Source organism: Gossypium raimondii, chromosome 6, assembly GCF_025698545.1.
Source record: "Gossypium raimondii isolate GPD5lz chromosome 6, ASM2569854v1, whole genome shotgun sequence".
NCBI lineage: Eukaryota > Viridiplantae > Streptophyta > Magnoliopsida > Malvales > Malvaceae > Gossypium > Gossypium raimondii.
The window spans coordinates 38,547,593-38,564,904 of record NC_068570.1 but is presented as its reverse complement, the minus strand read 5'-3'; the positions used below and the strand labels follow the sequence as shown (position 1 = coordinate 38,564,904).

The following is a 17,312-nucleotide window of genomic DNA, read 5'->3' as shown; positions in this document are numbered from 1 at the left end:
GCTTTCTCCCAAAATTCCTCGCTCTATTAGTATACCTGTATATGTCATGTATGATGTTATTATGATATGCACATGTTTGTCTTAAATGCTTTTATGTCTACATGATTATGCCATGCACCTTGGATTGTTTGTCACGTGCCCCTCTTTTCATGAGAGACTGCATTCATTACCCCCATTCTTGACTTTCTCTCAGGTTTTGTACTCATCTTCAAGGTTTGCGAGTAATCCACATTTCTTCGTATATCACTCTCTTGCCCCCTATTGAAATTTGCTCTTGCTTTGGGGCTCGCGTACTTATTAAATTCTCATCCAGGTAATGCTCAACATTCCTTTTGTTTAAAGTATGTCATCTTACTATTTATCATTTAAATGAATAAAACATGAGATGCATAAAAAGACAAAGTAGACATGAAAGAAATACCTCACATTCATTTTGTTTTTAAAAAAAGCAACAAACAAAGGAAATTGACAAGGAAAGTTTAACAAATAAAACGTCATAAAGAAAAGAAAGTGAATTCAATGACCAGAAATGCTCTAGATATCCAATGCATGAACTTCTCCACGTTACTTCGTCCTGGATCCATTCGAGCACGACTTCTTGTGTAAAAGATTTCGAGCTTTTGAGAATGTTTCAAATATTGCGACTTCGTCATTCAACTCCCCATTCAAGTCACTTTGCTCCTTTAAGCCTGAGCCCACTTCATTAGGACGCCCTTTTGGGTTTTCATCCTAATCCTTTTTGTTTATCAAGACGTCCCTTTTCGGGTTTTCATCTTGATTTTTCTTTTTATTTTCTTTCTTTTTTTGTTTTCTTTTTTGTTTCTCTGTTTTTTGTTTTTTGTTTTTTGTTTTTGTTTTTTTTTGTTTTTTTGTTTTTTTTAGGCATAATATTTCTTCACAGCATCTGAGTTCACTGGATTAGGTAATTCTTTCCCATCCATCTCGGTGAGAATTAAAGCCGCTCCCGAGAATGCCTTTTTTACAACATATGGCCCTTCCCAATTTGGTGACCATTTTTCTCGAAAGTCCTTTTGTATCGGTAGGATTTTTCTTAACACCAGTTCCCCGTCGCGGAATTCTCTTGGCCGCACCCTTTTGTCATGGGCCGTGATCATTCTTTTCTGATACATCTGTCCATGACAAATTGCCTTCAAGCGTTTACCTTCGATAAGGTTTAGTTGATCATATCGAGCTCGAACCCACTCTAATTCTTCTAGCTTTGTCTCCATTAAGACGCGCAGGGATGGGATCTCTACTTCGGTAGGCAGAACAGCTTCCATCCTGTAGACAAGAAAAAAAGGAGTTGCCCCCGTAGATGTCCGTATAGAGGTACGATATGCGTACAGAGCGAATGGTAGCTTCTCGTGCTAGTTTTTATATGTCTCAATCATCTTCCCGATAATCCTCTTAATGTTCTTATTAGTTGCTTCTACTGCTTCGTTCATCTTCGGACGATAGGGTGAAGAATTATGATACTTTATCTGAAATTGCTCGCATACTTCTTTCATCATCTTGTTGTTCAAATTTAAAGCATTATCTGAAATGATTCTTTCAGGCAGACCATATCGACATATGATCTCCTTTTTTAAGAACCTCTGATTGCAAATTCGTCATATTAGCAAACGAAGTGGCTTCTACCCATTTTGTGAAGTAGTCTATAACCACAAAGATGAATCGATGTCCATTGGAAGCTTTCGGGGAAATTGGCCCTATAACATCCATGCCCCACATAGAAAATGGCCACGGAGAAGTCATGACATGAAGGGGCAACGGAGCTGCATGAATTTTATCGCCATAAATTTGACATTTGTGGCACTTTCATGCGTAGCCAATGCAATCCCTTTCCATCGTCAGCCAATAATAACCAAGTCTTATAATCTGCCTGGCCATGGTGAAACCACTAGCATGCATTCCACAAATTCCTTCATGAACCTCCTCAAGTATTTTTCTAGCTTCAATAGCGTCCACGCACATCAGGAGCACTTGATATTTTCCCCTTTTGTATAGAATATCCCCGTCAAGAACAAATCCAATAGCCATTCTTCTGATTGTTCTTTTGTCATTCTCGTTTGCCTGCTCAGGGTACCTTTGATTCTTCATGTACTCCAAGATATCATAGAACCATGGTCGTCCATCTGACTCCTCCTCAATGCTAAAACAGTGTGCGGGGGTCTCATATATGCTCATTTGGATAGGTATTATTTCAGTTTCTCTGTTTGCTTTGAACATTGAAGCCAAGGTGGCCAGAGTATCAGCCAATTGATTCTCTTCCCGTGGAAAGTAGTTAAAAGTCACTTCTTTGAATTCTTTGACCAATTTCGCAACTAGATCGTGCTACCTGACTAATTTTGGATCTCTCACTTCCCAATCTCCACGAATTTGATAAATGACTAATGCTGAGTCCCCGTGTACCTCTAAATTTTCAATTTTCCTCCTGATAGCTGCACGGAGTCCCATGATGCAAGCTTCATACTCTACTATATTATTGGTACAGAAGAAATTCAATCTGGCAGTAAGTGGGTAATGGTCCCCTTCAGGTGACACTAAGACTGCTCCGATCCCATGCCCCAATGCATTTGATGCACCATCAAAGCTCATCTTCCATGACTTCTCTTTTGATGACTCGCCCTCTTTTACTGAAATGCACATCAAATCTTCATCTGGGAAATCGTATCTCAAAGGCTCGTATTCCTCCGTTGTTCGACTTGCCAAGAAGTCAGCTATTGCGCTTTTCTTTATCGACTTTTGGCTCACATATACAATGTCATACTCAGTTAATAGGATCTGCCATCGTGCCATTCTCCCTGAGAGTGCAGATGACTCCATCATGTACTTTATTGGGTCCAGTTTTGAAATTATCCATGTCGTATGATACAACATGTATTGTCTGAGCCTTCGAACTGTCCAAATTAATGCACAACAAAATTTTTCAATTGAAGGGTATTTTGCTTCATACTCTGTGAACTTCTTGCTAAGGTAGTAAATTGCCTTTTCTCTTTTCCCCGACTCATCATGTTGTCCCAGAACGAAACCCATTGAGTTTTCAAACACAGTCAGGTACAATATTAAGGGTTTTCCAGGGGTTGGCGGTACTAGTACCAGAGGATTAGATAGATACTGTTTTATCTTATCGAAGGCCACTTGGCACTCCTCGTTCCATTCTCCCGGATTATGTTTTCGAAGGAGTCAAAAAATTGGATCACACTGATTGGTAAGTTGGGCAATGAGTCGAGCAATGTAACTCAACCTTCCTAAAAATCCTCTAACTTCCTTTTGTGTGCGCGGGGGAGGCGGTTCTTGTATAGTTTTTATCTTATTTGGATCAACCTCAATACCTCTCTCACTGACAATGAAACCTAGCAGTTTTCCCGAGGTAGCCCTAAACGTACATTTGACCGGATTAAGCTTCAACTGGAACTTTCTTAATCTTTCAAACAGCTTCCTGAGACTCCCAACATGCTCTTTTTCTTCCCGAGATTTGACAATCATATCATCGACATAAACTTCTCTTTCTTTATGCATCATATCATGGAATAACGTCACCATGGTTCTCTGATATGTTGCCCCAGCATTCTTTAATCCGAACAGCATTACCTTGTAGCAAAAGGTCCCCCATATTGTTATGAATGTAGTTTTCTCCATGTCCTCAAGAGCCATCTTTATCTGATTATAACCTGAGAAACCATCCATGAAAGAAAACAAAGAATGCTTTACCGTATTATCCATCAAAGTATCGATGTGTGGTAAAGGAAAATTATCCTTGGGGCTTGCTTAATTCAGATCACGATAATCCACGCACATTCGCACCTTGCCATCCTTCTTCGGCACCGGGACTATGTTAGCTACCTATTCTGGATACTTGGAGACTTGTAGGAAGCCAGCATCAAATTATTTCTAGACTTCTTCTTTTATCTTCAACAGCATTTCGAGTCTCATCCTTCTTAGCTTCTGTTGAACAGGTTTGCATTCTGGTTTCAGTGGAAGCTTATGGACCATAATATCTGTGTTCAACCCTGGCATATCCTGGTACATCCTTGTACTCATAGAGCAAGGCAATCAAATCTCGCCTAGTGTTTTTTTAAATGGAAGTCCCAATTTTCACTTCTTGTTTCTTTTCTTCATTCCCCAAGTTCACTACCTCAACAGATTCTTGATGGGGTAGGATCTGTTTCTCTTCTTGTTCTACCATTCTTAGTAAGTTAGGAGATGAGACACTATCTTCAACATTTTTGTCAGCTTCGAATTCTCCTAAACAAACAGCGTTCTCAAAATTGATTTTAGGATTCATAACGGGATTATTCATGCCATTGATATCTGAGCACCTGAAAGGTGAATGGAAAAGGCTATAGAAGAGCATTGAGGTATTGGAATCAACACACAATGATATGAGATGATATGAGACATATACCGGAAGAGGATATGAATAGAAGGAGTAGTCGCGAAGTTAATGGAAATGAAAAGAACATGACAATATAAAACAAAATGCATCTTCATTAATGTTCATTGAAACGATAAAGAGCAAACATAAGCTCTTACAAAAGGAACCCTACTATTTAAGGACACACAAAATGAAGGGTTAACATTGGGCATTACTCTGAAGGGGACTTAAAAACTACAAGGAGGTCCACAGCAGTCCAGTTGTTCAAAACAAATCCAGGAGGACAAGGATGTACCATTGAACCATTCTTAATTTCATCATTCTCATTGTCAATAGCATTTAGGCTGATATTCTGAAGACCCTCTTCAATCAATAATGTGACTTGCAGATTGTCTTGCCCTAGGTACATCACCCCTGCTGATGTAAATGTTTTTTGACAAAGGAGGATACGCCAACGGCTCCCATTCCAGTTCCTGACCTGAGGCTCTCGCGATCCTTCTTTCTCGATCTTTCTACAATTATTTTCTTCTTTGATGTATATCTAGCTTGAACCCCAAACCGTAGCGACCCTTGTGGTGCGTTGGTTTCAAAACTCTAACCATTCCTTGTTGATATTTTCCTAAACCTTTCCTCGCTCGAGCTCCTTTTCCCACAGTCAACTTAATTCCCATCTTAGTATTCCTTGACAGCTTGGGTGTGGGAATCTTATTCCCTTCGGCAATAAATGCAGCATTGATAAATTCCAAGGAACGAAAGGAGCATTCTACAGGATCTTCGCTTATTTCGATGTAGGGTGCCTCAGCGGAGACAGATGCGACGATGTCTTCCTCACCAGCAACAGTAATCAAGCGGTTATCCATAATAAACTTCACCTTCTGATGGAGAGATGAAGGAACTGCCCCAGCAGAATGGATCCAAGGTCTTCCTAAGAGGAAATTGTATGAAGGCGTGATGTCCATGACCTGGAACTCGATATCATATGCACATGGCCCCACTTTTAGAGGAATTTCGATCTTTCCCATGACCTCTCGTCGTGTCCCATCAAATGCCCTTACTATAGAATGACAAGGCCTCAGATAGGACATATCAACCGGCATCCTAGAAAGCGTGGCCAAAGGTATAACATTGAGTGCAGATCCATTGTCGATGAGCACATTTGGTACTATGTAACCTTTGCAATTAGTTGTGATGTGCAATGCTTTTACGGAGCCCCTACCATTTGGCGGTATTTCATCATCATTAAAAAAGATGAAATTATCTGCATTCAGATTATTTACCCACCTATCAAGCTTTTCCACAGATACATTGTTCACCACATAAGCTTGATTTAACACTTTTAGCAAGGCATTTCGATGTGGCTCTGAGTTCAACAATAGAGACAGTACCAAGATTTGGGCTGCCTGCTTGTTTAATTGTTCTACAACGTTATATTCACTATGTTTAATAAACTTTAAGAACTCGTGTGCTTCCTCCTCATTCACAGCTTTTTTAACTTCTTGCTCAAGCTGTATTTCAACATCATCCTCAACCATATACATTGGTGCTTTTCCCTTTTAGCTCGGGCCAGCAACCTTCTTCTTTGGTTCCGCTGTCTCAGGAGAATAACATCTTCCGCTGCGAGTAAAGTGTCCTACTCCGCTGACACCTTCACTCACAACCTTGGACTTTTCACCTTCAGGTGAAACGATATTGACATCATAATTCCACGGTACTGCCTTGTTGTCCTTGTAAGAGAAAGGAGCAGGTATTTCGATTATCAAACTTGGTTTAACTTCTTGACTAACTTCCTCTTTCTTTGCCTCGTAATAAATCACCAAAGGTCTATTGACGCTATAAGGGAAAGCCATCGATTGATTATCAAAGGCACATATTTCTCCTTCTTTGGCCCCCTCCACCTTATCAAAGACCTTGACCTATTTGTTATCCATCTTGTCCTGAAGTAATTTCCTAAATTCCTTACAAGATTGGATGTCATGCCCTTCGACGCCATGAAAATCACAGAAACTCTAGTCTTTTTTACTTTCTTCTTTGAGAATCCTACTAGACGGGCAAAGCAAGTCATTTTCAATCATCATCTCCCACACCTTCCGTAAAGGTGTCCTTACTTCGGCAACATAACCTTTGGCTTGCCAATTGTCTTCATTTGTCACCGCATTTACATTCCCGCCAATATGGTTAGGAAGAGGATTTCCCGTCACATTGCTAACACCATCGAATTGTAGAATACCAGCATCAATGAGACCTTGAACCCTCCTTTTAAAGGCAAGGCAGTTTTCTGTAGAATGCCCCTGATTTCCAGCGTGATACATGCAACTAGCGTTAGGATCATACCACTTCGGGTATAGGGGCTTCAGGGGTGCCATGTAATATGGGGATATTAATTGTTTTTCCAACAACTTCGGGTATAATTCTCCATATGATACAGGAATTGGAGTAAACTAAGGTCTTTCAGGACTGGGTCTTGCTGGTCTTTGTTCATTTTTAGGTTGGCTTTGAGTAGGCATGGTGTTTGGTGGGAACACGGTGAATGGTCTTTGGTTATTCATAGCATAAACGAGGTAAGACAGATGTGCTTGATAGTAAGGACCTTGAGGAGGAAAGTAGAAGTTTGAAGGTGGGCGATAATGAGGTTGTGATTAGGTGGGGTACGAATTGGGGGCACAGTGGCTCTCGGTTCCAACCATATGAGCCTCTGCTTCATTTTTCTTTACGGGTACTGCCCTCTTTGAACCCTCGGGGCCCTCCATTCTCTCGCTTTTGACGGTGTTTTCAATAAGCTCCCCAGATATTACAATATCTGCAAAGTCCTTTGTGGCACTTCCTACCAACTTATCGTAAAATGGCGCTTTTAGAGTGTTGATGAAGAGGACCGTTATCTCCGTCTTGGTTAACGGGGGTTCTACCTGAGTCGAGATGTCCCTCCATCTTTGTGCATATTGTCTAAAAGTCTCTGTCGGCTTCCTTTCCATCATGTGTAAAGTTAATCGATCAGGCACCATATCCGGTACATGCCTATATTGCTCACAAAATGCTGATGCTAAATCCTTTCATGATCAGATTCTCTCTCTGCTGAGCTGATTATACCATCGAAGGGCTGAGCCGACCAAACTATTTTGAAAGCAGTGTACCAATAACTTATCATCGTTCACGTAACCAGTTATCTTTCAGCAAAACATGATAAGATGGGCATTTGGACATCTTGTTTCGGCATACTTCTCAAAATTAGGTGCCTTAAATTTTGGGGGTAGAACCAGATCAGGTACCAAATTGAGTTCTTTGACACTCAAAGCAGAGAAAACTTCGGCACCCTCTACCGCCTTGATCCTCTCTTCCAGGATCCTATACTTATCCTGAGCGTTATTGTCATCAATTTTCAGCCTTGCTATTTCTATGGGATCATCTAGGTCTGGAACAATTGGATCCGAGGGATTAGCCCCAGGGTTCGATACAAACATTCCTTACCCTAGATGAGCAGATGGAGCAGGATGTTGTTCCATGACTGTAGATTCCCTTTGGGGATATCCTCTTTACATTGCGTGGACATGAGGTGGAGTGTATCCCGGGGGATAAAGTGGATCTTGATTAGCTCTTGACTGAGGCAGCTCTGCGATATCAGGGCTCTGCATAGGTCCCTTTCCTTTGACTAAGGCCGTCATCATTTCCATCATTTTAGTCATTTGATCCCTTTGCTCGAGCGATTCCTCTCGAGATCTCACCATCAAATCTCTCGCCTCTTGCTGTGACTTAGCCAGTTTCTCTTGCAACTCTCTTTGGGTCCTTTCCATCCTTTCCATCCTTTCATTGAGTTTGGCATTCATAGCTCTAGCTCTTAAGCGCGTCCTATAAGAGTGACGTGATTCCAGACTCGTAGTGTAGCAACTATGGATTAGATGGTTTTAACCTTAGTGAATGATTGGGGTGATATGAGCATGCAATGAATAAATGAATGAGTAACTAATGAATGTTAATCATGCGTAAATATGCAAAAATAGGTGTTGATTCCAAAATGACCCCATACTTGGGCGTTTCATTTATCAAAAGAGTCCATTACGAAAAGTTGTCATATTAGTTTTAACAGTTACACAAACTTCTTAGCCACATCGCCTTGTTTCTTTGGCTAGGAGGGTATTGGCAACTGAGAACTTCCGCTTCATCTGATAAATGTACTACATGCGCAGCCGCCTTACGAATTTCATTGATCAAACTACCGAGATGCATATCCTTTTCTTGGAGGGCTCTTTCGTAGGCGCGAATGTCTCTGTCATGCTGACCATTCTTCTCTTCTAAAGCTCTCAGAAGGTCATCCAAATGTACTACATGCGCAGCCGCCTTACGAATTTCATTGATCAAACTGCCGAGATGCATATCCTTTTCTTGGAGGGCTCTTTCAGAGGCGAATGTCTCTCATCATGTCGACCATTCTTCTCTTCTAAAGCTCTCAGAAGGTCATCCAAATGTTGCTGATGAGCTTACAGTGTACTTTCTAGACTTCGAATTTTTCCTTTTAGCTCTTGATGCTCAGACTGACTAGCTGTTAGTTCGGTAGACACAGTTTCGTATTCAACATTCTTCTTCCTCAACTCTATCATAGCACGTGCAACTCTTTCCTCTTCCTTTTTTACTTTTGCTTTCCAGAATTTCATCCCACCTTTGACGTTGCTTAGTTCTTCTTTCCATCTGCTGATGATTTGCCCAATCTACTATTCCTTATAATGCCTCTTAATTTCTTGTTTTCCAAATGAAGGTCCCTTAAATCCTTTCTCGTAACTTCAACTTCTTTTTGGACTTTCTCGGTTCTGGATTTTTCAATTTGGACATCAATCTTCAGCTGGTAGTTTTCCTCCTAGAGAGAACTAATATCTCGCAACAGTTTGGCTTTTTCATGTTCAAATTCATGTCTTACAATTTCTAACTCGAATGAGATTTCCTCTGAGAACGGATTCTGGAAAGCTTCATCAATCGGTGGGGTTATTTGACTCCTCACTCGTCGTTGTCTCCATATGTCATAGACTACAGTGATAGTATCAGCATAGAGAGCCAATTCCATTAGGTAGATTTGCCTCTAAGAATTCACAGTATCTCAAACCTTTTTCATGTAACCCTCACCCATAAAGGCAAACTCTAATTGTGCTAATCCATCGGTAACTGGTACAAACTGCCGCGAAGCGAACTGTCTTTGAACCATCAATGGAACATATCCAACTCCTCCCCATAATCCTAGTAAAGGCACCCAGTCTTGGTTTCCACACTTGTATAACAAGACAGAGGGACGAATCCAAGATGCTCTCCAAGTTATATCTTCAGCACGGAGGTTCTGAAAAACTGAGACCCGGTGTTGTTCAGTGACATCCTTTGGCCAATCTTTTTCAAGGTGTGCTTCCAACGGAGCGAATGTCTTTGAAAACATATAGAAAGGCGTGCGCTCTACCTTTCAAAAGTGGCTAAAGATCCAAACATTCAGTAACTGAGCGCATCCGATAAAACGTCCTTCTCCTTTTCTCCTACAAGCATTTAGAGATCTAAAAGTCTCAGCCAATATGGTTGGGACCGGGTTGATTATTTGCCTCAACTTTTTGAAGAAATCCACAACCGCAACTTCAATATGCCCAAGAACCTTCGGGAAGGCGACCAGTCCGTAAACGGCCAAGGTAAACAAATCTACTCTTTTCAAAACATCTGGATGATTTTGAACTATTTCCCGAAGAGAAAACCACGGAACACAACTAACTTCATTCTTCTTCTTTATCTATTTTTCAGCCCATGTATCAGTCATCCCCGTCAACTTCATTAGCTTTTTCTTGAAGGTCATTGGTTTAGGCTCCTTCACATATATCTTGTTGAATTGTACATTGTCAATGCAAAGCAAAGTGGCATACTCTTCTATGGTCAGAGTCATGTCTTCCTGATTGAAAGTAAAACACTGATAGGTTGGGTCCCAAAATCGAACCATGGCTTGGATCAACTACTCGTTCACATCGATTGCTATCAAGTGGGCTATATCCCCGTACTTTTCAGTGGAGATGCCTCTAGTCTCTGAGTCCCACTGTTTCCAAATCCTATTCAAGTCTTCGAGATCGTTCTGACGAGCATTCGAAGTCACACGCTCGGGAAGATCAGAGGTGTATCCTTCCTTTAAACTGTCCCCTTTTACTTTCTGAGTCCTCGAAGACCAGTCTCGAACTACAACATTCTTCTCGATAACTTGTGTAATTGACTCCTCCATTAGAAACCCGTTTTTGGCAACCAATCTCTAATCAACACATTCCTAATGAGATGCCTATGATGCATGATGACAAATAGAATAAAAAACGAATAACCTCAGTTAGTGATCACAACAGATATAAACAGAGGAAAAAAAGAAAAATAAAAAACTATGGAAAGTTTAGCAAATTAAGTTATTCAATCATGCAATTTGGTGGAACAAACCCACATATTTTCATTTTTATTTTTTTGCCCCAACATACTTTACAAAAGCCTACCCCACATGTCTTTAGACACTCTATCCGACCCAATTTATTAAACAGACCCGATTCATTTACAAATAAGGGTAAATGTAAAAGAAATAAAAGGTAAGAGTTGTTTCTCCCGTGTACTTATTTTGGTGATTATTCAACGGACGGAGGTTCGGCATGGCTCTAACTGGATGGCTCGTACGATTTATTATATGTGGTTTCGGTTCTAGACAGGTACTCGAATTGTCCATACTGTCACCTACTAAGGTTAGTATGGAGCCTCGGTCATCACCCATCACAGGCTCACGAGCTCAATTCGAGGGATTACATTTACTTATGCCTATGTGGAGGGACGAGTTAACTCACGAAAGCATAAGTCATATGTAACCCGGAAGTATTTCACTAGCCTGTACGGAGGGACGAGTTAACTCATGAAGGCATAGCGTTTACTTCCACTTAAACGGACGGAGCCCGGGTAGAGAGCTCATGTTATGCAAGAATGCAAGTGCACGGTGTGTGGGGAGAAACTCACAAACCTTTTTATTTTTACTAAAAAAAGCAAACTAACTAAAAAATCGTAAAACTTAAAGCTGAGAAAGAACAGAAAAATAAAACAAGTTAGAAAAATTATTAATTTAAAAACCGAATGCAGATGCATGACTTTTTAAAAAATAAAGTTCAAGGATCACGATTAAAAATTAATTTGAACAAAGGATTTTAAAATTTTAACAACACGCGTTTAACAGCAGACTCGACTCTCAAAAACAGCATCCGCAGTGGAGTCGCCAGCTGTAGCGACCTAAAACTTTGGCGATGAGCGCTAGTCGAAGTAATTATTGAAAATTTGGAAACAGGGTTTCGATTTTATTTGAAAAGGGAGTCGCCACCGATTTTTTTTTCTAGGTGTGATCGGACACTTTTAAAATTCTCTTTTTAGAAGAAAATTTTATTTTTAAACTTTTCTAAATAAAAGAGGTAATTTTAGGTCTACTTTAAAATCCAGAGAAAATTAGGGTTCGGGAGTCGGTTATGCGCGAGGAAGGTATTAGCACCCTCGCGACGCCCAGAATTGGTATCTCGTTAAACGCGCGTTGTCTTAATTTTTAAAAATACGAGTTCAATTTAATATTTAATCATGATCCGATTGAAACTCGATAAATTTTTTGTTTTTGTTTTTGTTTTGAAAACACAAGAATTTTGAAACACAATAACTTTTTTTTGAAAACACGAAATTTGTTTTAAAACACGAAATTTTTTGAAAACGCGAAAAGTCGAAAAAAATTTTGAAACACGAGAAATTTTGGAAAACACGAAAATTTGAAATTATTTTAAAAAACACGAATATATTTTTTGAAACACGGGAAATTTTATTATTTTTTGAAACACGAGAAATTTTGAAAACATGAAAACTTTTGAAACACGATCTTTTAAAAAACATACCGTATTTGACACGAATCGATGATATTCACCCTGACATGGCGATGAAATCGTCGAAATAGTGTCAAATCGATTCAACTTAATATCTAATTGTGATTTTATTAAAACACGAGAAACCCCTTTTTTGCTTAAAAAAACGAGAATTCTTGAATATTTTCGATTTTTAGAAGGGCGTCCCGTATTTAACACGAGCTATCATATTCACGCAACATAGCGATGAAATCAACGGTTTGATATTAAATCGGTTCGTTGCCTTATGCATTAAAATAATTTTTATTTTTTATTGATTTTAAACATGCAAATAAAATGAGCGTAATAATATTTCTAAAAAAATTATTTTTAAAATGTTAATTTAATTGAAATGAAGTAATATTTAAATAAATGGACTAAATTAAAAAGATTAAAAAAATTACCAAAAGCCCTTTTACTTTTTTTTTCTTTTTTTTTCTTCTTTTTAGCCTGTTGGGCGTTGGGCTGCCGGATTCGGGCCTGGGCGCTGGGCCTGGGGGCCTGCTGCTGTTGGTGCACGGATCGGGTCAAAGGTCGGGTCTGCTGGGTCTCTGGTCTGCTGCTGGGTGCGGGCCTGGACTGTTGGAGTGGGCTTGCTGGGCCGACGGAACAGGCCTGGTCTGCTATGGGTGGCCTGCTGTTTGCTGAAAATAGTCTGCTCTTTTTCTTTCTCTTTTTATTTTTCTTCTTTCTTTCTTCTTTTTTCTTTCTCTTTTTTATTTTTCTTCAGGCCGAACCCTAGCCTCTTTGCGCCGTTGACGACGTTTCCTCCGCCTGGTGCGACGGCCGATGGTGGCGCGGTGGTCTCTCCTCTTTTCCTTTTCTTCTTTTCTCCTTTCTTTTTCTATTTGGCTGCTGTTTTTTCTTTTTACTTGCTTTTTTATTTTCGTTTTGCTTGTTTTTTTGCTTGATTGCGTGTATGTGTTGACGGTGGAGGGAAAGCAAAGGCGCGTCGGTGGGCACGGTGGTGATGAAGGAACGACCGGATTTTCTTTTTGGACTTTTCTTTTGTTTTTTTTGCTGCTGCATTTTTTGTTTTGCTTTTCTTTTTTTGTTTCGGATTCCCTTGGCTTCTAGGTGGTGTTGCGGTGGTTCCGGTGGCGGGGTAGTGGCGCGACGGTGGCGATGGCTTTTGGGCTGCTGTTGTTTGGATTTTTTTTTTAGTTTTCTCTGCTGTTTTTTTGTTCCCGAATCCCTCTTTTTCTCTTCAATTTTTCCTTTTAAAAACCTTTCACTTTGTCCTCTTCTTCTTTGTTTTCAGGTGGCAGCAGAGGAGGGGGAGCATGGCCGATTGGGGGTGTCAGGAGTGGAAGGCGGTGCACGCAAGAACGCAGATTGGGGGCGGTCTTGTCATGCCCAGAAGGATCGAAATTTAGAAGACGCAAAATATTTGGGGTAAAAATGTAATTTTAGGAAAATAATTGGCCAAAATGTAATTTTTAGAAAGTTTAAGGGTCAAAGTGCAATTTTGAGAAAGCTTAGGGGTTGAAATGTAATTTTAGAAAAGTTTAGGGTCGAAATATAAATTTCAAAAAGTATAGGGGTTAAAATATATTTTTTATGTTTTGCATTTTTTTAAAATTTTATTATTACTATTTTATTAATATTTAGAACAAAAATTAAAAATGAGCTAAAACAAACCCAAAATTTAATCCTAATGGGCCCAATCATCGGGCCCATATGAGACCAGCCCGGCCCGAAACCCTACCCGGGCAAAACTCAGTGATTACACTTTTATTTTCTTCAAAGTGGTTGTAAAGACGGGTTGACTAGGCCATAATTTTTAATTAAAGTCCCAGATTATTTTTTAAAAAAAATCTTATTATAAAATCACCTATCAAAGATAGTAGATATTAATGGAATTTTCATTGGAGGTACATGTAGTGTATGGTGACATTTGATGTATCTTGGCAATTAAGTTAGAAGGGGTTCAATTAAAATTTTTCAAAAATTTTAAAAGTTTAATGAAAATTGAGGGAGGTTAATTGAAAATTTTGAAAATGTTTAATGAGAATTTTAAAAATTTTGAGGGTCTAGTTAATTTTTTAAAAATTTGGAGACTAATAAAATATTTCAAAAATTTTGGAGAGGCAAAGTCACTTTAGCTCCAATTACCATTTGATCTTATTAATTTTAGGTAAACTTGTGAACTCGAATTTGATTAAAGAAAATACTTCAGTCTTAATACATTAACAAATACATTAATGCTAGTGTGTTGATTGAAAAATATTAAAATGTACATGAATTAGACACATCAATTGATCATTGTATTAATGATATTTCGTATTTAGATATTAAATGTTTAAGAGCCCTATGTTCTACAAATAATGTTTTAAGGGTTGGGAAAAATGCACACACAATTCATACACGGACACAAATCATAAGATTCAAAAATTTCAAAAAGAAATATATTATCAATCTCGAATACATTGGAAATTCAAAAAGAGATGAAAGTTTCCAAGGTTTAGTTTCTTACGTGTATCAATTTTCCAATTTGGATACCATGAAAGTTGGGTTGACCATGGAATTACAAAAGAAAAAAAGGGAAAGATTCAAGTCTAAGCACTCATGTTTATCATGCGAGAATCAATGTCAAAAAAAGTAACAATAAATAGGGATAGCTGAAAGGGCTTTAAATCGCTATGATTTCAGGGCTTAAGCACATGTTGGGTGTCCTATTATGTCCATTGACTGGTTGCAACTTGCAATTCATGGTATCCTCTTCATATCCTCACAGATAGCTACAACAGAAACCCAAACACCAATTTACTTTGCCAGTGTTGGCTCCACACCCTGCACTGCTCTTTATTATGATTACTGAAACGTAGCCAGCCCTCACTTTAGAAATTGTAGTAAAATTACTGTGGGAGTTTCATTAATCATTATGAACCCTAAAAATAATATGTTAATTAGTCCTTTGAGGATCCATTATTATATGCTCATATAAATGTAAAAAATGTAGATTCATATTTTGAGATATATATCATATACGAGACAAGACTGTAATACTTTCAAATCGGAACAGACAAATAATAACCTACACATAATCATATCGTGAATAAAAAATACATCATTCATCTTATTGTCTAAAAACAAAGGCTCCATTAAGTTTTCGGGTCGATTTCCTAGATGTTTTTTTTTTAAATTTCAATTTCCATGTTTTTCTTTGACAAGAACGTATCCTTTCCCTTCTTTTTTTCCAGCTTCTCTCATAATCCAAGCATCACCAAATAAATAAATAAAAGGTTAGAAAATGAAAGTTGCTTTGTTGCCAATTATGTTACATGCATGTCGACTTCTTGTTGAAAAGGTAGGTGTCGAAACCATTTTTTTAAAAACAAAAATTTTGTTGTCGACTTTAAAAACGAAAATAGGAGTCGCCATCGATCCTTGATTAAGGTGTGATCGGCTCACCTTAAAAATGATTTTGGTCTGCGAAATTTGAGAAAACAGGTTCGGGAGTCAGTTACGCACGAGGAAGGGTTAGCGCCCTCGAAACGCCCAAAATCAGTACCAAATTGATTATTTAATGTCTTGAGGTCGAAAATTTGAAAAGATTTTAAAAGAAAACTTTTTATTCCATGAATGAATCAAAATAATAAGACATTCTTATTTCAAAGAAATAAAACACCACACCCAGTGAGTTAGGGCACAATGTTTTTAAATCTTCAAAATACCCGAATATTGCCTTTTGCTTTTGAAAATTCTTATATCGAGGAGTCAAAATATCAGGACCAGTAAGTTAGGACCCAACATTTTTGAACTCCCGAGAATAAGCTTTTATTTGAAATTTGTGAATTTATTGCAAAACAAATACTTGGCTTTCTAAATTCATCGAAAAATAATCACAATCTAGTAAGTTAGGACACGATCTTTCTCGAGAATCATGAATGCCAAATATTTTGGAAATTTATAAAATATGATGATTTTAATGCTTTGACGCAACCAAAATATATTTCCCAAAGAGTATGTTGAAAAGTTAATATACAATATGAAATAAATATATATGTATATGTATTTACTGAATATATATATACAAACACAATATACAAGTAAATTTGAAAATATGCATGCGTATGTTTAACACACATATACAAGTATACATATGTAAAAACATATATGGCAAAAACTTATGATAATCTCCAAAAATATGTATGTATATTTCATAAAAATTATGTATATGTACAAAAATAAGGAGAATGCATATGTATTATAAAATATAAGTGTACATACATATATATACTTATTTATAAAAACTATGAAAACAAAAAAGAAAAAAATATACAAAGATGTGAATTATGCACGTATTAAAATATGTATATATATACGTACATATATGAATGCCAAAACTATAAGAATAAACTAATATAAAAACAAATATAAAAGTATGTGGACATGTAATTATTTACAAAATAAAAGAAATGTATAAGTATATATATATATAATATATAAAAGTTAAAAAGATAAAATAATAATAAAATATATATATAAACGTATGTAAAATGCATGCATTTATAAAAGTTTAAGAATATATATATTATATAAAGAAATATGTATATATTCTATATATAAAAAATGCGTGTATAAATATAAAAATAGTAATAAATGATAATAGATAAAATGGTAATAATTTTAAAAATTAAAATTAAAAAAAAACAAATTGCAAAAAAACAAAATAATCAAATAAATGAAATTAAAATAGAACGGGGACCAATTTGCGACGCACACATTATATGAGGGGGCCCAAATGGAAATAATCCCCTCCACAAAGCGGTGCGCAGCAATGAGGACCGATTTGAAACAAAAATAAAATGTGTGGTTAAATTTAAAAAGGAAAAAAATTTATTTAAGCACTCTTTTAAAAACCGAGGGACTAATTGCGCAAATGGACCATTTAAGGTCAGGACGCGCGGACACTACCTACGGGTCGGGTCAACGCACGGATCTGCTCCCCTAAAACGGCGCCGTTTCGCTAACATTACTTAAAACAATTTTTTTTTTAAAAAAACAGCATGTTGGCAGTAGAAAGAAAAATA

General features: G+C 37.8%; 1 long non-coding RNA gene across 1 annotated transcript; it reads left to right on the top strand.

Moving 5' to 3' along the window:
• Window positions 1-12,873: 12,873 nt before the first annotated feature.
• LOC105774884 (uncharacterized) lies at window positions 12,874-13,828 on the top strand. The gene is made up of 2 exons (XR_001127586.2): window positions 12,874-13,079; window positions 13,538-13,828. It is a non-coding gene; the product is annotated as an uncharacterized LOC105774884 (long non-coding RNA).
• Window positions 13,829-17,312: the final 3,484 nt, after the last annotated feature.